Source organism: Balaenoptera physalus, assembly GCF_965194825.1.
Source record: "Balaenoptera physalus genome assembly, chromosome: 15".
Taxonomy (NCBI): Eukaryota; Metazoa; Chordata; class Mammalia; order Artiodactyla; family Balaenopteridae; genus Balaenoptera; species Balaenoptera physalus.
In genome coordinates, this window is record NC_138894.1 from 28468464 (window position 1) to 28493213 (window position 24750).

The window sequence follows — 24750 nt, forward strand, 5'->3', positions numbered from 1 at the left end:
CTTTCAAGATTTCTTTCTTTGTTTTCAATTTTCAGAAGTTTAATCAAAATGCGTTTTGGCATGACTTTCTCTTTTTTTTTTGATAACAGCTATTTTTATTTATTTGTTTATTGATGTTTAAATTTTTTTTAGAGTATAGTTGATTTACAATGTTGTGTTAGTTTCAGTTGTACAGCAATGTGATTCAGTTATATATATACATATATCCACTCTTTTTTAGATTCTTTTCCCATATAGACCATTACACAGTATTGAGTAGAGTTCCCTGTAATATACAGTAGGTCCTTATTAGTTATCTGTTTTATATATAGTCGTGTGTATATGTCAATCCCAATCTCTCAATTTTCCCCTCCCACCCCTTTCCCCCTGGTAAGTTTGTTTTCTACATCTGTGACTCTATTTCTGTTTTGTAAATAAGGTCATTTGTACCTTTTTTTTTTTTTTAGATTCCACATATATGTGATATCAAATGATATCTGTCTTTCTCTGTCTGACTAACTTCACTCAGTATGACAATCTCTATGCCCATCCGTGTTGCTGCAAGTGACATTAGTTTGTTCTTTTTATGGCTGAGTAATAGTCCATGCTATATATGTACACATCTTCCTTATCCATTCCTCTGTTGATGGATATTTAGGTTGCTTCCATGTCCTGGCTATTGTAAATAGTGCCGCAGTGAGCATTGGGGTGTGTGTATCTTTTTGAATTATGGTTTTCTCTGGATATATGCTCAGGAGTGGGATTGCTGGATCATATGGTAGCTCTGTTTTTCATTTTCTAAGGAACCTCCATACTGTTCTCCATAGTGACTGTACCAATTTACATTGCCACCAACAGTGTAGGAGGGTTCTCTTTTCTCCACACCCTCTCCAGCATTTATTGGTTGTAGATTTTTTGATGACAGGCATTCTGACCAGTGTGAGGTGTAGTTTTGATTTGCATTTCTCTAATAATTAGTGATGTTGAGCATCTTTTCACGTGCTTTTTGGCCATCTGTATGTCTTCTTCTGAGAAATGTCTATTTAGATCTTCTCCCCATTTTTTACTTGGGTTGTTTGTTTTTGATATGGAACTGTATTACCTGTTTGTATATTTTGGAGATTAATCCCATGTTGGTTGCTTCATTTGAAAATATTGTCTCCCATTCTGAGGGTTGTCTTCATTTTGCTTATGGATTCCTTTGCAGTGCAAAAGCTTTTAAGTTTAATTAGGTCCATTGGTTTATTTTTGTTTTTATTTTCATTACTCCAGGAGGTGGATCAAAAAGAATCTTGATGCAACTTATATCAGAGAGTGTTCTGCCTATGTTTTCCTCTAAGAGTTTCATAGTATCTGGCCTTACATTTAGGTCTTTAATCCATTTTGAGCTTATTTTTGTGTATGGTATTAGGGAATATTCTAATTTCATTCTTTTCCATGTAACTGTCCTGTTTTCCCACCACCACTTATTGAAGAGACTGTCTTTTCTCCATTGTATATTCTTGCCTCCTTTGTCATAGATTAGGTAACCATAGGTGCATGGGTTTATCTCTGGACTTTCTATCCTGTTCCGTTGATCTGTATTTCTGTTTTGTGCCAGACCATACAGTTTCGATGACTGTAGCTTTGTGGTATAGTCTGAAGTCAGGGAACCTGATTCCTCAGCTCCGTTTTTCTTTCTTAAGATTGCTTTGGCTACTTGGGATCTTTTGTGTTTCCATACAAATTGTAAAAATTTTTGTTCTAATTCTGCGAAAAATACCATTGGCAATTTGATAGGGATTGCATTGAATCTGTAGATTGCGTTGGGTAGAATAGTCATTTTGACAATGTTGATTCTTCCAATCTAAGAACATGGTATATCTCTCCATCTGTTTGCATTATCTTTGATTACTTTCATCAGTATCTTATTGTTTTCTAAGTATAAGTATTTTGCCTCCTCAGGTAGGTTTATTCCTAGGTATTTTATTCTTTTTGATGCAATGGTAAATGGGATTGTTTCCTTAATTTCTCTTTCTGATCTTTTGTTGTGGTGTATAGGAATGCAAGAGATTTCTGTGTATTAATTTTTTATCCTGCGACTTTACCGAATTCACTGACAAGCTCTGGTAGTTTTCTGGTAGCATCTTTAGGATTTTCTGTATATAGTATCATGTCATCTGCAAACAGTGACAGTTTTACTTCTTCTTTTCCAGTTTGTATTCCTTTTATTTCTTTTTCTTCTCTGATTGCCATGGATTGGACTTCCAAAACTATGTTGAAAAGAAGTGGCGAGAGTGGACATCCTTGTCTTATTCCTGATCTTAGAGGAAATGCTTTCAGTTTTTCACCATTGAGAATTATGTTGCTGTGGGTTTGTCATATATGCCCTTTATTATTTTGAGGTAAGTTCCCTCTATGGCCACTCCCTGGAGAGTTTTTTTTTTTAACATAAATGGATGTTGAATTTTGTCAAAAGCTTTTTCTGCATCTATTGAGATGATCATATGGTTTTTATTCTTCGGTTTGTTCATGTGAGGTATCACATTGATTGATTTGCATATATTGAAGAATCCTTGCATCCCTGGGATAAATCCCACTTGATCATGGTGTATTATCCTTTTAATGTGTGGTTAGATTTGGTTTGCTAGTATTTTGTTAAGCATTTTTACATTTACGTTCATCAGTGATATTGGCATGTAATTTTCTTCTTTTGTGATATCTCTGTCTGGTTTTGGTAACAGGGTGATGGTGGCCTCATAAATTAGCTTGGGAGTGTTCCTTCCTCTGAAATTCTTTTGGAAGAGTTTCAGAAGGATAGGTGTTAGCTCTTCTCTAAATGTTTGATAGAATTCACCTGCGAAGCCATCTGGTCCTGGATTTTTGTTTGTTGGAAGTTGTTTTAATAACAGTTTCAGTTTCAGTACTTGTGATTGATCTGTTCATATCTTCTATTTCTTCCTGGTTCGGTGTTGGAAGGTTGTACTTTTCTAAGAATTTGTCCATTTCTTCTAGGTTGTCCATTTTATTGGCATATAGTTGCCTGTATATAGTAGTCTCTTATGGTCCTTTGTATTTCTGTGGTGTCAGTTGTAACTTTTCCTTTTTCATTTATAATTTTATTGATTTGAGTCCTCTTTTTTTCTTGATAAGTCTGGCTAAAGGTTAACAATTTTGTTTATCTTCTCAAAGAACCACCTTTTATTTTCATTGATCTTTTGTCTTGTTTTCTTTGTCTCTGTTTCATTTATTTCTGCTCTGATTTATGATTTAATTCCTTCTACCAACTTTGGGTTTTGTTCTTTTTCTCTGCTTTAGGTGCAAAGTTAGGTTGTTTATTTGAGATTTTTCTTGTTTCTTGAGGTAAAATTGTATTGCTGTAAACTTCCCTCTTAGAACTGCTTTTGCCATGGTGTCCCATAGGTTCTGTTTATTTTTAAAAATGAATTATTTAATTCATTTTTGGCTGTGTTCGGTCTTTGTTGCAGGCTTTCTCTGGTTGCAGTGAGCAGGGGCTATTCTTCATTGCAGTGTGTGAGCTTCTCATTGTGGTGGCTTCTCTTGTTGTGGAGCATGGGCTCTAGGCAAATGGGCTTCAGTAGTTGCAGCACGTGGGCTCAGTAGTTGTGGCTTGCAGACTCTAGTGTGCAGGCTCAGTAGTTGTGGCACATGGGTTTAGTTGCTCCATGGTATGTGGGATCTTCCCAGACCAGGGATCGAGCCCATGTCCCCTGCATTGGCAAGCAGATTCTTAACCACTGTGCCACCAGGGAAGTCCCATGTCCCATAGGTTTTTAATTATTGTTTTCATTGTCATTTTTCTCTAGGTAATTTTGGATTTTCTCTTTGATTTCTTCAGTGATTCATTGGTTGTTTCGTAACATACTGTTTAGGCTCCATGTGTTTCTGTCTTTTACAGTTTTTTCCTGTAATTGATTTCTAATCTCATAGCATTGTGATCGGAAAAGATGCTTGATATGATTTCAATTTTCTTAAATTTACCAAGGCTTGATTTGTGACCCAAGATGTGATCTGTCCTGGAGAATGTTTCATGTGCACTTGAGAAAAAAGTGTATTCTGCTTCTTTTGGATGGAATGTCTTATAAATATCAATTAAGTCCATCTGGTCTAATGTGTCATTTAAGGGTTGTATTTCCTTCTTCATTTTCTGTCTGGATGATCTGTCCTTTGGTGTAAGAGGGGAGTTAAAGTCCCCCACTGTTACTGTGTTACTGTTGACTTACCCTTTTATGGCTGTTAGCAATTGCCTTATATATTCAGGTGATCCTATGTTGGGTGCATATATATTAGAATTGTTATGTCTTTTTCTTGCATTGAACCCTTGATCATTATGTCATGTCCTTCCTTGTCTCTTGTAACAGTCTTTATTTTAAAGTCTATTTTGTCTGAAATGAGTATTGGTACTCCAGCTTTCTTTTGATTTCCATTTGCATGGAATATCTTTTTCCATCCCCTCACTTTCAGTCTGTATGTGTCCCTAGGTCTGAAGTGGGTCTCTTGTAGACAGCATATATATGGTTCTTATTGTTGTATCCATTCAGCGAGTCTGTGTCTTTTGGTTGGAGAATTTAATCCATTTACATTTAAGATAATTATTGATATGCATATTACTATCACCATTTTCTTAATTCTTTTGGGTTTGTTTTTGCAGGTCTTTTTTCTTTCCTTCCTCTTTTGTTCTTTGCTCTCTTCTCTTTTGGTTTGATGACCATCTTTAGTGCTGTGTTTGGGTTGCTTTTTCTTTTTTGTGTGTGTATCTATTGTAGTTTTTTGGTTTGCATTTCCCAAGAGTTTTTTTTTTAATTAATTAATTTATTTATTTTTGGCTGTGTTGGGTCTTTGTTGCTGTGCACGGGCTTTCTCTAGTTGCGGTGAGCAGGGGCTACTCTTCATTGCAGTACATGAGCTTCTCATTGTGGTGGCTTCTCTTATTGCAGAGCACGGGCTCTAGGCACACGGGCTTCAGTAGTTGTGGCATGCAGGTTAAGTAGTTGTGGTTCATGGGCTGTAGAGCACAGGCTCAGTAGTTGTGGCACATAGGCTTAGTTGCTCTGTGGCATGTGGTATCTTCCTAGACCAGGACTCAAACCCATGTCTCCTCCATTGGCAGGCGGATTCTTAACCACTGTGCCACAAAGAAAGTCCCTCCCATGAGGTTTTAATATAACAGTCTTTATTTATACAAGGTTGTTTTAAGTTGCTGGTCTCTTAATTTCAAATGCAATTCCCATTTCCTGCATTTGTACTCTTGTCTTCTTACTGTTGCTGGTTTTGATATCATATTTGTGTATGGATGATTTCCTGCTGTTACTGTGTGTTTGCTTTTACCAGTGAGCTTTCCCATTTGTGATTTTCTTGTTTCTACTTGTGGCCTCTTTTTTTTTCTCTGCCTAGAGAAGTTACTGTTTCATTCGTCATAAAGCTGGTTTGGTGATCCTGAAGTCTCTTAGCTTTTACTTGTCTGTAAAGCTTTTGATTTCTCTGTTGAATCTGAATGAGAGCCTTGCTGGGTAGAGTATTCTTGGTTATATTTTTTCCCTTTCTTCACTTTAAATAAATTATGGCACTCCCTTCTGGCCTGCAGAGTTTCTGTTGAAAAGTCAGCTGATAACCTTATGGGGATTCCCTTATATGTTATTTGTTGCTTTTCCCTTGTTGCTTTTAATGTTTTGTCTTTGTATTTAATTTTTGTTAGTTTGATTACTATGTGTCTCAGCATGTTTATCCTTGGGTTTATCCTGTATGGGACTCCCTACACTTCCTGGACTTGGGTGATTATTTCCTTTCCCATGTTAGGGAATTTTTTGGCTATAATCTCTTCAAATATTTTCTCAGGCCCTTCTTTTTCTCTTCTTCCTTGGGACCCCTATAATTCTAATGTTGATGTATTTAATGTTGTCCCAGAGGTCTCTGAGACAGCCTTCATTTCATTCTTTTTTCTTCATTCTGTTCTGTGGCAGTGATTTCCACCATTGTATCTTCCTGCTCACTTATCCATTCTTCTGCCTCAGTTATTCTGCTATTGATTCCTTCTAGTGTATTTTTCATTTTAGTTATTGTATTGTTCCTCTCTGTTTGTTCTTTAGTTATTCTAGGTCTTTGTTAAACATTTCTTGTATCTTCTTGATCCATGCCTCCATTCTTTTTCTGAGATATTGGATCATCTTTACTATCATTACTCTGAATTCTTTTTCAGATAGATTGCCTATCTTCTCTTCATTTAGTTACTCTTGTAGGTTTTTACCTAGCTCCTTCGTCTGCAACATATTCCTCTGTCATCTCATTTTCTCTAACTTATTGTGTTGTGGTCTCCTTTCCACAGGTGGTAGGATCGTATTTCCTCTTGCTTCTGGTGTCTGCCTCCTGGTGGGTGAGTTTGGTCCAGGGACTTGTGCAGGCTTTCTGGTGGGAGGGCCAGGTTACTGCCTCTGTTGGGTGGAGCTGGGTCTTGTCCCTCCGGTGGGCTGGGCCATGTCAAGCAGTGTGTTTTGGTGTGTCTGTGAGCTTATTATGACTTTAGGCAGCCTGTCTGCTGATGGGTGGTGCTGTGTTCCTGTCTTGTTGGTTGTTTGCCCTGAGTTGTTCCAGCACTGGAGCCTGCAGGCTGTTGGGTGGAGCCAGGTGTTGGTGCCAAAATGGGGACTTCCAGGAGAGCACATGCCAATTAATATTCCCTGGGGCCTCTGCTACCAGTCCCCTTGCCACACAGTGAGCTACTGCCAATGCCTGGTTCCCCAGGAGGCCCTCCAAGACCCCTAGGTAGGTGTAACCCAGGTTCCTATGGAGGTACTGCTTTGTGTTGACACCTTGTGTGTGCCCTCCAAGAGTGGAGTCTCTGTTTCCCCCAGCCCTGTGGAGCTCCTGCACTCAAGCCCTGCTGGCCTTCAAGGTTAAATGCTCTGGGGGTTCTCCCTCCTGATGCCAGACCCTCAAACTGTCTTGGAGAGCTATTTTTATATGGGAAGGTCCTTATGTAGCCTTCGTTGGTTTTATATATATATATATATATATATATATATATATATATATATATATATATATATATATATATATATATATATATATAATTTTTTTTGGTCCAAGGTCTGGTTTTAGTATGGATGACTGCCATCTCTTTCCTCAGTGTATGCTGGCTGTTATCCCCCTGAATAAGAGGTTTGACTGGTGTTGTCATGGCCAGATCCTGCCCTGGATATGGAGTGCAGCCTCCCCTTTGCTCTGTGATTTTCACTGCCCTGTCAGGGGTGTGGTCTGCTCCCTACTTGTTGGAGTAGAGGACCCCAGATCTGTTTCTTAGCTGTGATTCTGATCTTAGGTGTGAGGTAGGTGGGATTGGAGCACTCCCACTGGGAGAGAATCCACTGAATATTCCTCCTCTGTAGCTGTTTACCTGTGAGTGTGCTCTGTTGTGTCCCCTTTCATTCGTTGTGTGGGCACACAAGGTACATTGTTGTTGGCACTGCTCTCGGTCCTACCTTAACTGTGGGTATGCCATCAATAGGCCCTGGTGATTCCCATGTGTTGTTTTCACCAGGCCACCATCACAGATCCACTGAGGTCAGGTCTCAGGACTGCAGTAACTGTGTACCTGGACCTGCTATGGAGGCAGCTCAGACTCTGGCCTTGCCCATCCTCTGTATGTGCCCATAAAGCCCACAGGTCCTAAAGCCAGACCCGTCTCAGCTGCAGGAGCACTTGTCCATTTGGATGTTCTGCAGACACTGAATTTAGGAAGCTGTCTGTGGAGGTCTAACTCCGCAATTTGCACAGCCACAAGGAGAGATTTCAGCTCTTCTTCCTTAGTCACAGAACCCCTGGGGCTCAGCTGCTGTTTCAGCCCCACCTCTGAGTGTGGGCCACCCACCAGCCTCTGCTCCCGAGGCTGCCAGAGCACACGATCCTGTCAGGTGGGAGGGAGCCGAGGAAGCAATCCAGGTGAGTGGGCCGCCCAGGCGATTGGGGCAAGCAAATTACCCAGGCGGGGTGGGGGCAGAGGAGGCAATGGCTGGAGATGTGTGAGCCTGATCCAGCGGGAGCCCTCCCTAGTGCCTGTGGAGGCAGGGCCGGCACATGAAGAGAGAGGCTGCAATGGCGACCCTGCCCTTTGCACGTCACTCAACAATGGTGATTTTCTTCTATCGTGGTCCAGGCTTCCTCCAGGAGCATTCCAGGTTGCAGAGCTACTCACTCCCATCCCCTCAGGCTGTCTCCTCACAGCCAACAGCAGTGCCCTCCCCGGGTCTGCTCCCCAAACCCCACGTTTTAGCACCCAGCCCCCATCCACACTGATGGACACATGTCTCAGGCTGGTGCATGCAGGGCTGTGGCATGGACCGTCTGGGTAGGTCTCAGTCTGTCCTTCCTGCCACAGACCGGTTGCTGTGCTCTCCTCCAAGCCCCCGAAGCTCCCCTTCTGTCCCAGGTGATCTCCTCCCTGGTGAGGGGGCTTCCCCAGATGCAAGAAGCTCTCCTCATCTTCAGCTCCCTGCTAGGGGTGCAGGTCCCATCCTGCTTCCTCTCCTCTTCCTTTTCCCTTCTTCTTTCTTTCATCTTACCTGGTTACACAGGGATTCTTTTTGCACTTTTAGGTGTCTGAGGCAGTCTGCTAGTGTTCAGCAGGTGTTCTGTGAGAACTGTTTCATTTGTAGATGTTTTCTTAATGCATTTGTGGGAGAGATGAACTCCACGTCCTTCTACTCCTCTGCCATCTTGATCCTTCGGATTGGCATGGATTTCTTTGAGTCTATCCTTTTGAGATTTGGTCAGCTTCTCATATCTGTAGATTTTTATCTCTTCCTAAATAGGGGAATTTTACAGATATTATTTCTTAATTTTTTAAAACACTTATTCATTTCTGCCTTTTTCCTCTCCTTCTTTGATTCTAATGACACGAATGTTAGGTCTTTTGTTATAGTCTCACAGGTCCCTAAGGCTCTGTTTAATTTTTTTTAAATCTATTTTCTCCCTATTGCCCAACTGAGTAGGTTCTATTGTACTACCTTCCAGTTCACTGATTCTTTCCTTTGTCCTTTCCACTGTACTGTTGATCTCATTTACTTAGTTTTTAATTTTGGTTATATTTTTCAATCCTAAAATTTTCATTTTTTTCTTTATATCTTCCATTTCTTTGCTAAGGCTTTCTATTTCTTTGCTGAGGCATTCCATTTTTAAAAATTCATTTCAAGCATATTCATTATTGCTGTTAGAAGTGTTTTTTATCATGACTGCTTTAGAATCCTTGTCAGATAGTTCTAACATCTCTGTCATCTTGGTGTTGGCATCTATTGACTGGCTTCTTATTACTGTTGGGTGAGAATGAGAGTTCCAGATCCCATGTGGTCTCCACTGACATGATGTTGGTGATGGTGGGGCTTCTAACCACTGAGGTTGGTGAAAGTCCTGACTCTTCACTAGGCCTCCTATTACACTACTCCAGCAGGGAGGGAGAGGAGCTGGGTGGGGGTGAAGTCCAGGCGTCCTGTGTGTTCTCCACTGATATTGCCAGGAAGAGTGGCTCATTACCAGCTGTCTGGGATGAAAGTTCCCTTCCCTACTTGGTCTTCTCTAATGCCACTCTGATGGGGACGTTGGGGTGTCTTCTTTTAGTCTCTTGAGAATGGAAGTCTAGGCTCCCCACTCAGCCTTTGCTGTTATGGGTGTAAGCTGGGGCCACAGTTTTTCCTATGGTGTTTGGCTGGCGTAGAGTAGTTATTGTCTAAGAGTTTTCTGTCTCACTAGACCGTCCCTTAACTGGTCTTTTGACTAGAGAACATGCATTTGGTGGTTTTTTCTTTGTTTTCTTTTGTTTTGGTCTACAACTGTTAGGTTTGGTTTCTGGGTTACTGACTTCTTCAGCAGCTTCATCCCCATTTTATTTCAGCCATCTTGGTTTCAGGTACTTTCATCCTTTACCTGGACTATTGAGTTAACCCTTAGTGAGTCTTTCAGACTGTAATCTATAATCTCTGACTTCTCCAACATAGCCTCCACTTCTGCCAGTGTTTTCTTCCTAGGGAGCAGAACTGACCATGTCACCCTTCTGTTAATTACATTGTTCATAAAATAAAATTCCATCTCCTTTGTAAGGCACTGCAGATCCTCCAAGGTCCAATTCCAACTTTGTCTTTCCATCTTTAATTTCTACTAAATCCTTCTGCCTACTCTTTTGCTCTAGACATGCCATATACCTTACCTCACATTATTCCTTTTGTCTCTAGCACATTTCTTTACTCTGGGAAGTATGGTTTAGAAGTTAAAAGCACTAGAGATGGGCTGCCTGAGTTTAAATTCCATCTCCAATATTTTCTAGCTGAGTGATATTGTATAGCACTACCTCTCTGTGCCTCAATTTTCCCATCTGAAAAATGGGAATAATAATAACACAGGATTGTTATAAATTAATATTCTTAAATTAAATATTCTTAAATATTCTACATAAAGCATTGCCTGGTTACAGAGGAAGGTCACCATAAATATGAGTTATTAGTATAATTTGTATTAAATTAATACTCAGTAGTTCAATTTAAATCTTACCTCTCTATGAAGTTTTTATGAGTTCTGCCCACTGCTCTCCTATTATTGGAATTAATTACTCTTTCCCATCTGCACCCACGCCACTTAACTTACATTGCTTTTATACTTCATTCTGTTTGCTTAGCTAGGTTGCAGATCTCTCTCACTAACCATGTTTGTTCATTTTTAGATTCATTCAGTCAATGGAAGCATTCACTATGAGTCAAACATTAGATCACAGAGGTGTCTAAAACATTGACTCATATCCATGACAGAATTTATTTTAAAGAACTTATGTGCTCAGGCACTGTGCTAGGCAGCACAAATGGAGAAGGATGGGACATGAGATCCCTAAGGATTGAATGGTGGTAAAAAAAAATGGAGAGAGGAAGTATAAGTTTAGCAGGGAGGCTGAATAAAGGGAAGGTAATTTAAGGGTGAGAGCAGGACTTCCCTGGTGGTGCAGTGGTTAAGAATCCACCTGCTACTGCAGGGGACACGGGTTTGATCCCTGGTCTAGGAAGATCCTACAACTAAGCCTGTGTGCCACAACTACTGAGCCTGTGCTCTAGAGCCCATGAGCCACAACTACTGAGCCCGCATGCTGCAACTACTGAAGCCTGCGTGCCTACAGCCCATGCTCCACAACAAGAAAAGCCACTGCAATGAGAAGCCTGTGCACTGCAATGAAGAGTAGCCCTCACTCGCCACAACCAGAGAAAGCTTGCGCACAGCAACGAAGACACAACACAGCCAAAAAAAAAAATTTTTTTTTTAAAAGGGTGAGGGCAATTAAGCAAGTTTATTGTGGATAAGACCAGCAAATTGAAAGAGAGAGATTTTGACAGTGATTAGGAAAGAATGAGAAAATGTTTGAAAGAGAAAGACATGTGTGTGTATACATACATGTATGTGCACATATATGCATGTTTTTGCATAAACACATCTCGTGTGTACATATGTAAATATATGACATATATACATACCTCACACACACACGGAGGTGGGGGAGAGAAGGGAAGGAGAAAGAGAGAAACTGCAAGTTTGAGAGAGAGAATTATACACATATATAATCTCGCTTTCTCTCCTTCTCTCTCTGTCTTTCTGTGTGAATAGTATATAGTAAAGTATATCTTTCTATCTGCCTACCTCTGTATAGATAGAGATGAAGATCAGCCAAACAAGAAAGGTAAAAGAAAGATGAATCACTGATGACAAGAAATCTTATAGGAAGAAGGAGGAAAAGATTTGATCAAAAGCACAGGTAAAAACTCCCTTAGAGAAATGTAGGAGGAAAGTCAGGATCAGAGGGAAGAGAAGGGAGTTACAGTTCATGTAAGTTGGCTGCTGTTTCCTCTGGGAAGATGGGAAGCACAAGAAGGGTGAGGATGGAGAAGGGGGCTAAAAGAAAGGGGTAGTGGTTTGGTACATTTTCTCTTGGAAATGAGAAAGGACAATGCAAGGGACTTAGAAGTTTTCCTATCAACATAAGGACCTCACTGAGGGTGTAACCCAAACATTTACAATGGTGCTAATACGAATGATGTGTTTTTTTTTCAGAAACACTTAGCCTTTGGACAAGAAAGCTGGCAGGTGAGGGTTCGAGCGGTCTTGGGGCTACACCTGGGGATGGTGGGAGGGCGGCAGAAAGGTCCTGGTAAGAGCCAAGTGTAGTGTAGTTATAGTAGCCAGGCTGTGTAGAGAAAAGTGAATGGAGGATGAGACTTAACTGGGTGAGCTGGAGAGTATAAGAAGCTTGAGGAACCAGAGAGGTTGGAGAGCACATTTACTTTGATTCTAGGGGTGAGAGTAGTAGGAAGACAGAAAGATCTGGTTGAAGAGTGGGATTTCTGAGTGTGAGTCATTCATCCAACAGTCACTGAACATCGGCTTTCTCCATTTACTGTGGGAAGCTCTAGGAACAAAGAGAAGAATGGAGACCAGGTGCTCCCTGCCCTTAAGGAGCTCACAGCCCAGACTTCAGAGGTGGTGCCTTTCTAAGCGAAAACAAAGTCCAGGATATGTCCTTGGAAGTGGTTTACTGCAGTGGGTTGGAGGGGAAGGTTGGTGGAGCAAAGGAAGCTACACAGCTGGTAGGCTAGCATGTTGGATGTGTCATCCATAGGTGTTTATCAGTCCTGTAGAGAAAGCCAGGGTTTCTCTCTGCTCAGTCATTTCTCCAAGGCCATGTGTATCCTCTTACCATCCTGTGAGGTGGGAGCTATTTTTCTTTTCTTTTTTTGGCCATGCTGCGTGGCTTGTGGGATCTTAGTTCCCTGACCAGGGATCGAACCCGTGCCCCCACAGTGGAAGCACGAAGTCCTAACCACTGGGGAAAGGAAGTCCCCAGGGAAGTCCCTGGGAGTTATTTTTCCATTCAAGCTTTTGCATCTCAGACTCCATGTGACCACACTGAGGTCAGTCCTTGCATGGTTTTCTTTAGTGTAGAGTGGAGAGAGAGTGGGACTCAAAGAACTGATTCCGTGCTTTGTTGCATGAGTCTCTAAAGAACTACTGATCTTGTGCTTTTTTGCCCTTACCAGTAAAATGGAGATAGGAGGATGCCACAAATCCTTTGTGAGGCAGAGGCAGCTGGGATAAGTAAAGATATAAATAAATAAGCAAAAGTCGGATGCTGCAGGAGCTGTCAGGAAGCAGTGATGACGAATGAGTGTGTATGCATGGAGCAAGGGGACTGATTAGGGCTCTGGGACCTCTGTGACTGATTTCATTTTTTTCTACACAATTCTAAATGAAACTGGCAACCTAAAGGAGCTGTGTGTAATCTAGGTCTTTCAGAGACCCCTGGTGGCTTTTCTAGCTGGGTTGAACAGAGGCCTTGAGATTTCTTGATGGAAGATACAGGCTGTGGGAATCCACTTGGCAGCATGTCCAGGTTTTTTTGTGCCCACAGAGCTGCATGAGACTTCATTTCATGGCCCATCTGGGCATTACTATCTGGAAACTAAAATTCCTCGCTTCCTGTTCCAGAGAGGCTGGCTTGCAAACTTCACTGATGAGGAGCCACACAGGAACCACTGTAGCTATTTTGTGGGTTTTGGCTGACAGGAGGGAAGAGGAAGCATACATCTTTTGATTTTTTACCCTTAGCTTCCCTTTTTGCTCTGACCTTGGGAGGTTGGTTTCTCTGGCTGTCTGGTTCAAATTCCAGATTAAACTCTGGCAGTGGACTTTATCTTTTCAGGGAATGCTATTTCATATCTTCAGGGGTCCAGACAAAGACCACCAAGGTTTCTCTGCTAAGCAGTTCATAACAACACCAGGTCTAAGGCATGATGTGATCTCTCAGCCATGTGATGGCTCTCTGATATTTTTTAGGCCATTTTTCTTTTCTTTCAGAGCTTGAGAAGCCAACTGAGGCCAACCAAGTTTCAGAGCTTCTACTGTCTGATACTAGCATCTCCAAGGATGAACCATTCTAACCAGATACTCCTCTACTCTTAACAGTACACCTCTCCCCAGGTAGCTAAGGGGATAATAAGATTTTTTTGTTTTGTTTTTCGTTTATGTTTTTTTGGATGTGCTGCGTGGTACGTGGGATCTTAGTTCCCCGACCATTGATTGAACCGGCGCCCCTTGCATTGGAAGCGCAGAGTATTAACCAATGGACTACCAGGGAAGTCCTGATAATAAGACATTTTTACGACCCTTTGCACACCGTGTGATGAGATAGTCATCTGCATGATGGCTTATATACCAAGGATGCGCACTGCTGCTACTGAAATATAAGATGAAATGTACTATCACCAGGCATACTTCATTTTGTATATCCAGTGGTTACACTCAGTATAGGTGGGTAGACTCAAGGTTCCAGAGAACATGAATTTGCAGCACTGGGAAATAAGTTATCTCTAATATGGAAACCAGTGAAAATGGCATACAATGCATGCAATTAGTCATTCAGTTTAAGAGATGGTGCTTATAAGCCAGCTTGTCATCTTCATCAGGAGGCCAGCATGTGTACAGGAAGACAAAATTCTGAGAGGTAGGTGATGGAAAGAAGCTGTCTCTTCAATTGTGCCACAGGTTTTCAGTAATTAGGTGAAGGAGCTTTGGGTCATAGATGAAAGAAAGCTGTCAAAGAGTAAGAAATATAAGAATTAGTAGGTGCTGTCCAAAGAAAGTGTGCTGCAATGCTGGTTTACTGTCCCTAGAGTGTTCTCTAGACATAATTTTCCCCTAGAATGGTGTGGGATTAATCTAATGGATAATCACAGGGAGAAAACCCTGGTTTTGAAAATATATGGCTGCTTAGTTGTAATTCTGCCCTAGCCAAGGTAATCCCCAGGGTCAACTTGTCTAGAAGAGAATCTGATCTAGATCTTATGCCAGGTGGCTCTCCAGTTATGAATTAATAAACTGGTATTGGTTGATGTTGTATTTTCTTTTTTCTTTCTTTTTTTAAAAATAAATTTATTTATTTTATTTTTGCATTGGGTCTTCATTGCTGCACTTGGGGTTTATCTAGTTGCAGCAAGAGGGGGCTACTCTTCATTGCAGTGCATGGGCTTCTCATTGCAGTGGCTTCTCTGTTGCGGTGGCTTCTCTGTTGCAGAGCACGGGCTCTCGGCACGCGGACTTCAGTAGTTGTGGCGCATGGGCTTAGTTGCTCTGCGGCATGTGGGATCTTCCTGGACCAGGGCTTGAACCCGTGTGCCCTGCATTGGCAGGCAGATTCTTAACCACTGCGCCACCAGGGAAGTCCCCTGATGTTGTATTTTCTTGAGGGCTTGGTTGATGTGATTTGTTCTCCCCAAGTCTATTTACTTCTGGTCATGGAACATTGAATTGGTGGCCCAGAGCTTGGACCTGTGGTGTCCTGAGCAAGGCCGCTAGGAGCTGCCAAGCAGACCTCTCTCTGACACCTTTCTCGCTGTAATGGTGATGTGCATGAGGTTCACAAACACTGAGAGTTTCTTAAGTTGATCAATGAGGTAATGATGTTTGTTCTAGAACAGGGTTTCTCAACCTTGATGCATTAACATTTGGGGCCAGATAGTTCTTTGTTGTGGGGGTGCTGTTCTATACATTGTAGGATTTTAGCAGTATCCTTGCCTCCTACTAGATGCCAATATCAACCTCCGCTGCAGTTGTGACAACCAACTGTACCCTGGGGAGCACACTGCCCAAGGTTGTGGATCACTATTTTAGGAACTAACCAGTGATAAGGAATTTCCTTGAGGACTAGAGCACAAAATTTCACTTGTAGGTGGATGAGTTCTTCATGCTCCTTACCTTTATATTGGTTAAGTGTATTAGGGTTCTCCAGAGAAACAGAAACAGAAACAAATATATATATATTCTTTTACATAAATATATAACAATAGATTATTATTATTATGAAGAATTGGCTCACATAATCATAGAGGTTGAGAAGTCCCATGATTTGCCATACACAACCTTGCAACGTGGAGACACAGGAAAGCCAGTGGTGTAGTTCAGTCCAAGTCCAAAAGCCTGAGAACTAGGGGAACGAATTGTGTAAATCTCAGTCTGAGGCCAGAGAAGACAAGATGAGATGTGATGCTCCAATTCAGCAGTGAGGCAGGAAAAAAGAGGCAAGTTCCTCTTCCTCTGCCTTTTGTTCTATTCAGGTTCTCAATGGATTGGATAATGCCCATTCATACTGGGGAGGGCAATCTACTTTAGTTAGTCCACCTATTGCCAATCTTATCTGGAAACACCTTCATAGACACACCCAGACATAATGTTTAATCTGGACATCCCATGGCCAGTCAAGTTGACTCAAAATTAACCATCACAGTAGGAGATGCAGAAATGTTTTAATTACAGGGTAAATCACCAGTGGAAAGTGTCTAGAACTACCTGGAGTTGTTTCATCACTATTAAGGGAGGGCTCAGGGAGAGGGTTTGGTAATAGAGTTTGGCTCTGGGAGTCATCACTTATCTTACTTCTGCAGACCTTATCTCATTGGCAGCTGCCCTGAACAGAATCTCATATGCTGAGTCCTGCCCTCTGTCTCAGTGTCCTCATGAAGGACTTGCCTTCCTACCCTAGATCAGATTTATAAACGATGCATTAAGTGAAACTCCTCCTAAGCCTATGCTGTTATAATATCTGAGTGCTCAGGCTGAAGGGGATCACAGAGGTCAGGCAGAGCATTTTGCAAACTCTATTGGGCATCTTACAAAATGAGAGTTTGATTCCAAAGGTCTGGGTGCCCAAGATTATGCAGATCTAACAAGCTCCTAAGTGATGTCAATCCTGCTGGTCCTTGTACCACAATTTGAGTAGTAAGAATCTAGGCCAGAGGGCTGCAGACTATGTATGGTCCCTGGACCAATCTGGGTCCACCACCTACTTTTGAAAATTAGGTTTTATTGTAACACAGCCACACTCATTCGTTTATGGTTGTTTCTGGTGGTTTTGACACCATGATGACAAAAGTTGAGTAGTTGAGGCAGAGAGTATATAGCCCTCAGAGCCCTTTTATAGTAAAGTTATAAAGGTGTACTGACCCCGGCTCTACGTTGACTTGTGCTACATGGACCATAGGGGGTTTTCCTGGTCACTCTATAGGATGGCCCACCAGCAGTTGTCTTTCCTGACCCTCAGCCTGCCTTCTTTGTCCCCCTTTCTTTTACCTCTGGCTCCTGCAACCCTCTCCATTAGTGCCTGGGGCATGGAGAGACTTGCAGGAAGAATTTCTGTGCCATGGTTAAGCTTCTGTCTTGCATGTGGTCCTCTCATAGTCCTGAGGAAGTACCCTGCTTGGCACCCCACTCAGAACCAGTCAGCCCTGGTGTCCTTTTAGTCTTCAAAGTGGTTCACTCTAAGACCTGTTCAGAAATACTCTCTGGAACTTACTCATGCATACAAAGCTCATGCCTAATTGCTCTTTCTGTTTTTCAGCCAGCCAGAATTTACTGAGAACCTCCTTTCATCAGGCACCATGCTAGGTACCAGGGTAATAAGGACTTGTAAGAAGTCTCTTCAGTAAACCAATAATTCCAATTGCAAAATCATAGGTGCAATATTAGAAAAATATTCTAATACTTTGATAGACAAGAAAAGAGTCTGGAGGATTTGGAGCTTTACTGCATTAGACCTTTCTTTTTAAATAAAACATGAATTTTTATTAATTTTTACACAAACCCATTTTTGCATCCATTGACATGGTATGTTTTTCCTCTTAATCTATAAATGTGATAGATTACAATTATTTACATTCAATGTTTTTATAAGTGAGATAATAACATCTTTTACTTAAAATTAAGCATATCCATAATTTGATATAAATTAGAATTTTATTGACTTCAATTTTTTAAATCAAAGTGTAGTTGATGTACAATATTCTATAAACTACAGGTGTAAAATACAGTGATTCACAGTTTGTTTGTTTTTTTAATGGAGGGCCAAGAGGTGTTAGTCTTTTCTTTTTTTTCTTTATTTTTTTTTTGACTTGATTTCTCTAGGCACACGGGCTTCAGTAGTTGTGGCTTGCGGGCTCTAGAGCGTAGGCTCAGTAGTTGTGGCTCATGGGCTTAGTTGCTCCATGGCATGTGGGATCTTCCTGGACCAGGGATTGAACCTGTGTCCTCTGAATTGGCAGGTGGATTCTTAACCACACTTCCACCAGGGAAGTCCCCACAGTTTTTAAAGGTTATACTCCATTTTTAATTATTATAAAATATTGGCTATATTTCCTGTGTTGTACAATATGTCCTTGTAGCTTATTTTATACATAATAGTTTGTACTTCTGAATCCCCTACTCTATACTGCCCCTCCCCCTTCCTCTCCCCACTGATGCACTAGTTTGTTCTCTATATCTGTGAGTCCTCTTCTTTTTTGTTATATTCACTAGTTTGCTGTATTTTTTAGATTCCACATATAAGTGATATCATATAGTATTTTGACTTTAATTTTAATATCTTCATAATTCTGCTACCATTCCCATTAACTGAAAATCAATATTTGATTGCTGGATTCTCTAAAGAATCTTTAAACTTTAACCTTTAAAATTCATTGTTGGGGGGAGGAGAGAAGATGGCGGAAGAGTAAGACGCGGAGATCACCTTCCTTCCCACAGATACCGTAGAAATACATCTACACGTGGAACTGCTCCTACAGAACACCCACTGAACGCTGGCAGAAAACGTCAGACCTCCCAAAAGGCAAGAAACTCCCCCAGTACTTGGGTAGGGCAAAAGAGAAAAAAGAAATAACAGAGTCAAAAGAATAGGGACGGGACCTGCACCAGTGGGAGGGAGCCGTGAAGGAGGAAAATTTCCACGCACTAGGAAGCCCCTTCATGGGCAGAGACTGTGGGTGGCAGAGGGGGGAAGCTTCGGAGCCACGGAGGAGAGCACAGCTACAGGGGTGCAGAGGGCAAAGCGGAGAGATTCCCGCACAGAGGCTCAGCGCTGAGCAGCACTCACCAGCCTGGGCGGGTGGGGCTGGGAGCTGACGCTCGGGCTTCGGTCGGATGCCAGAGAGAGGACTGGGGTTGTTGGCGTGAACACAGCCTGAAGGGGTTAGTGCACCACAGCTAGCCGGGAGGGAGTCCGGGAAAAAGTCTGCAGCTGCCAAAGAGGCAAGAGACTTTTTCTTGCCTCTTTGTTTCATGGCGTGCAAGGAGAGGGGATTCAGAGCGCCGCCTAAACAAACTCCAGAAACTGGCGTGAGCCGTGGCGATCAGCGCGGGCCCCAGAGACAGGCATGAGATGCTGGGGCTGCTGCTGCCGCCTCCAAAAAGCCTGTGTGCGAGCACAGGTCACTCTCCACACCGCCCCTCCCGGTAGCCTGTGCAGCCCGCCACTGCCAGGGTCCTGTGATCCGGGGACAACTTCCCCGGGAGAATGCACTGCGCGCCTCAGGCTGCTGCAACGTCACACCGGCCTCTGCCGCCGCAGGCTCGCCCCGCCTCCTCTGTACCCCTCCCTCCCCGCAGCCTGGGTGAGCCAGAGCCCCCGAAGCAGCTGCTCCTTTAACCCCGTCCTGTCTGGGCGGGGAACAGACGCCCTCAGGCGACCTACACGCAAGAAGCGGGTCCAAATCCAAAGCTGAACCCCAGGAGCTGTGCGAACAGAGAAGAGAAGGGGAAATCTCTCCCAGCAGCCTCAGAAGCAGCGGATTAAAACTCCACAAACAACTTGATGTGCCTGCATCTGTTGAATACCTGAATCATCCCAAATTCAGGAGATGGACTTTGGGAGCAGGATATATTAATTTTTCCCCTTTTCCTTTTTTTGTGAGTGTATATGTATATGCTTCTGGGTGAGATTTTGTCTGTATAGCTTTGTTTTATAATAGCTTTATTTTATTTCACTATATTATAGCCTCTTTCTTTCTTTCTTTCTTTCTTTCTATTTTTTCTCCCTTTTACTCTGAGCCGTGTGGACGAAAGGCTCTTGGTGCTCCAGCCAGGCATCAGGGCCGTGCCTCTGAGGTGGGAGAGCCAACTTCAGGACACTGGCCCACAAGAGACCTCCCAGCTCCATGTAATACCAAATGGCAAAAATCTCTCAGAGATCTCCATCTCAACATCAAGACCCAGCTTCACTCAACGACCAGCAAGCTACAGTGCTGGACACCCTATGCAAAACAATTAGCAAGACAGGAACACAGCCCCATCCATTAGCAGAGAGGCTGCCTAAAATCATAATAAGGCCACAGACACCCCAAAATACACCACCAGACGTGGACGTGCTCACCAGAAAGACAAGATCCAGCCTCATCCACCAGAACTCATGCACTAGTTCCCTCCACCAGGAAGCCTACACAATCCACTGAACCAACCTTAGCCACTGGGGACAGATACCAAAAACAACGGGAACTAGGAACCTGCAACCTGTGAAAAGGAGACCCGAAACACAGTAAGATAAGCAAAATGAGACAACAGAAAAACACACAGCAGATGAAGGAGCAGGGTCAGAACATACCAGACTTAACAAATGAAGAGGAAATAGGTAGTCTACCTGAAAAAGAATTCAGAATAATGATAGTAAGGATGATCCAAAATCTTGGAAATAGAATAGACAAAATGCAAGAAACATTTAACAAGGACGTAGAAGAACTAAAGAGGAACCAAGCAATGATGAAAAACACAATAAATGAAATTAAAAATACTCTAGATGGGATCAATAGCAGATTAACTGAGGCAGAAGAAAGGATAAGTGACCTGGAAGATAAAATGGTGGAAATAACTACTGCAGAGCAGGATAAAGAATAAAGAATGCAAAGAACTGAGGACAGTCTCAGAGACCTCTGGGACAACATTAAACGCACCAACATTCGAATTATAGGGGCCCCAGAAGAAGAAGAGAAAAAGAAAGGGACTGAGAAAATATTTGAAGAGATTATAGTTGAAAACTTCCCTAATATGGGAAAGGAAAGAGTTAGTCAAGTCCTGGAAGCACATAGAGTCCCATACAGGATAAATCCAAGGAGAAACACGCCAAGACACATATTAACCAAACTGTCAAAAATTAAGTATAAAGAAAACATATTAAAAGCAGCAAGGGAAAAACAACAAATAACACACAAGGGAATCCCCATAAGGTTAACAGCTGATCTTTCAGCAGAAACTCTGCAAGCCAGAAGGGAGTGGCAGGATATACTTAAAGTGATGAAGGAGAAAAACCTACAACCAAGATTACTCTACCCAGCAAGGATCTCATTCAGATGTGATGGAGAAATTAAAACCTTTACAGACAAGCAAAAGCTGAGAGAGTTCAGCACCACCAAACCAGCTTTACAACAAATGCTAAAGGAACTTCTATAGGCAAGAAACACAAGAGAAGGAAAACACCTACAATAACAAACCCAAAACATTTAAGAAAATGGGAATAGGAACATACATATCGATAATTACACTGAATGTAAATGGATTAAATGCTCCCACCAAAAGACACAGGCTGGCTGAATGGATACAAAAACAAGACCCATATATATGCTGTCTACAAGAGACCCACTTCAGACCTAGAGACACATACAGACTGAAAGTGAGGAAATGGAAAAATATATTCCATGCAAATGGAAATCAAAAGAAAGCTCGAGTAACAATTCTCATATCAGACAAGATAGACTTTAAAATAAAGACTATTACAAGAGACAAAGAAGGACACTATATAATGATCAAGAGATCGATCCAAGAGGAAGGTATAACAATTGTAAATATTTATGCACCCAACATAGGAGCACCTCAATACATAAGGCAAATACTAACTGCCATAAAAGGGGAAATCGACAGCAACACAATCATAGTAGGGGACTTTAACACCCCACTTTCACCAATTGACAGATCATCCAAATGAAAATAAATAAGGAAATTCAAGCTTTAAATGATACATTAAACAAGATGGACTTAATTGATATTTATAGGACATTCCACCCAAAAACAACAGAATACACATTTTTCTCAAGTGCTCATGGAATATTCTCCAGGATAGATCATATCTTGGGTCACAAATCAAGCCTTGGTAAATTTAAGAAAATTGAAATCGTATCAAGTATCTTTTCCGACCACAACGCTATGAGACTATATATCAATTACAGGAAAAGATGTGTAAAAAATACAAACACATGGAGGCTACACAATACACTACTTAATAACGAAGTGATCACTGAAGAAATCAAAGGGGAAATCAAAAAATACCTAGAATCAAATGACAATGGAGACACGATGACCCAAAACCTATGGGATGCAGCAAAAGCAGTGCTAAGAGGGAAGTTTATAGCAATACAAGCCTACCTCAAGAAACAGGAAACATCTCGAATAAACAACCTAACCTTGCACCTAAATCAATTAGAGAAAGAAGAACAAAAAAATCCCCAAAGCTAGCAGAAGGAAAGAAATCATAAAGATCAGGTCAGAAAAAAATGAAAAAGAAATAAAGGAAACAATAGCAAAAATCAATGAAACTAAAATTTGGTTCTTTGAGAAGATAAACAATATTGATAAACCATTAGCCAGACTCATCAAGAGAAAAAGGGAGAAGACTCAAATCAATAGAATTAGAAATGAAAAAGGAGAAGTAACCACTGACACTGCAGAAATACAAAAGATCATGAGAGATTACTACAAGCAACTCTATGCCAATAAAATGGACAACCTGGAAGAAATGGACAGATTCTTAGAAATGCACAAACTGCCGAGACTGAACCAGGAAGAAATAGAAAATATGAACAGACCCATCACAAGCACTGAAATTGAAACTGTGATTAAAAACCTTCCAACAAACAAAAGCCCAGGAACAGATGGCTTCACAGGTGTATTCTATCAAACATTTAGAGAAGAGCTGACACCTATCCTTCTCAAACTCTTCCAAAATATTGCAGAGGGAGGAACACTCCCATACTCATTCTACGAGGCCACCATCACCCTGATACCAAAACCAGACAAAGATGTCACAGAGAAAGAAAACTACAGGCCAATATCACTGATGAACATAGATGCAAAAATCCTCAACAAAATACTAGCAAACAGAATCCAACAGCACATTAAAAGGATCATACACCATGATCAAGTGGGGTTTATCCCAGGAATGCAAGGATTCTTCAATATACGCAAATCAATCAATGTGATACACCATATTAACAAATTGGAGAAAAACCATATGATCATCTCAATAGATGCAGAGAAAGCTTTTGACAAAATTCAACACCCATTTATGATAAAAGCCCTGCAGAAAGTAGGCATAGAGGGAACTTTCCTCAACATAATAAAGGCCATATATGACAAACCCAGAGCCAACATTGTCCTCAATGGTGAAAAACTGAAACCATTTCCACTAAGATCAGGAACAAGACAAGGTTGCCCACTCTCACTGCTATTATTCAACATAGTTTTGGAAGTGTTAGCCACAGCAATCAGAGAAGAAAAAGAAATAAAAGGAATCGAAATTGGAAAAGAAGAAGTAAAGCTGTCACTATTTGCAGATGACATGATACTCTACATAGAGAATCCTAAAGATGGTACCAGAAAACTCCTAGAGGTAGTCAATGAATTTGATAAATTAGCAGGATACAAAATTAATGCACAGAAATCTCTTGCATTTCTATACACTAATGATGAAAACTGTGAAAGTGAAATTAAGAAAACACTCCCGTTTACCATTGTAACAAAAAGAATAAAATATCGAGGAATAAACCTACCTAAGGAGACCAAAGACCTGTATGCAGAAAATTATAAGACACTGATGAAAGAAATTAAAGATGATACAAATAGATGGAGAGATATACCATGTTCCTGGATTGGAAGAATCAACATTGTGAAAATGACTCTACTACCCAAAGCAATCTACAGATTCAATGCAATCCCTATCAAACTACCACTGACATTTTTCACAGAACTAGAACAAAAAATTTCACAATTTGTATGGAAATACAAAAGACCCCGAATAGCCAAAGCAATCTTGAGAACGATAAATGGAGCTGGGGGAATCAGGCTCCCTGACTTCAGACTATATTACAAAGCTACAGTAATCAAGACAGTTTGGTACTGGCACAAAAACAGAAATATAGATCAATGGAACAGGATAGAAAGCCCAGAGATAAACCCACACACATATGGTCACCTTATCTTTGATAAAGGAGGCAAGCATATACAGTGGAGAAAAGACAGCCTCTTCAATAAGTGGTGCTGGGAAAATTGGACAGATACATGTAAAAGTATGAAATTAGAACACTCCCTGACACCATGCACAAAAATAAACTCAAAATGGATTAAAGACCTAAGTGTAAGGCCAGACACTATTAAACTCTTAGAGGAAAACATAGGCAGAACACTCTATGACATACATCACAGCAAGATTCTTTTTGACCCAGCTCCCAGAGAAATGGAAATAAGAACACAAATAAACAAATGGGACCTAATGAAACTTAAAAGCTTTTGCACAGCAAAGGAAACCATAAACAAGACCAAAAGACAACCCTCAGAATGGGAGAAAATATTTGCAAATGAAGCAACTGACAAAGGATTAATCTCCAAGATTTACAAGCAGCTCATGCAGCTCAATAACAAAAAAACGAACAACCCAATCCAAAAATGGGCAGAAGACCTAAATAGACATTTCTCCAAAGAAGATATACAGATTGCCAACAGACACATGAAAGAATGCTCAACATCATTAATCATTAGAGAAATGCAAATCAAAACTACAATGAGATATCATCTCACACCGGTCAGAATGGCCATCATCAAAAAATCTAGAAACAATAAATGCTGGAGAGGGTGTGGAGGAAAGGGAACACTCTTGCACTGTTGGTGGGAATG

The 24750-nt window shown here is 41.3% G+C and overlaps 1 protein-coding gene across 9 annotated transcripts in view; it reads left to right on the top strand.

The window, feature by feature from the left end:
• EVA1A (eva-1 homolog A, regulator of programmed cell death) overlaps positions 1 to 24750 on the top strand; it is a 97574-nt gene that overhangs the window by 41081 nt on the left and 31743 nt on the right. For 4 of the 9 annotated variants that reach the window (XM_082428114.1, XM_082428115.1, XM_082428117.1 and 1 more), the window contains 2 exons: positions 12052 to 12084; positions 13852 to 13974. The exons of 3 other annotated variants lie outside the window; for them this stretch is intronic. The gene's annotated coding sequence lies outside the window, so the exon portion shown is untranslated. The remainder of the gene's footprint in view (positions 1 to 12051; positions 12085 to 13851; positions 13975 to 24750) is intronic. 2 more of the 9 variants (XM_082428112.1, XM_082428118.1) reach the window with 2 other exon arrangements.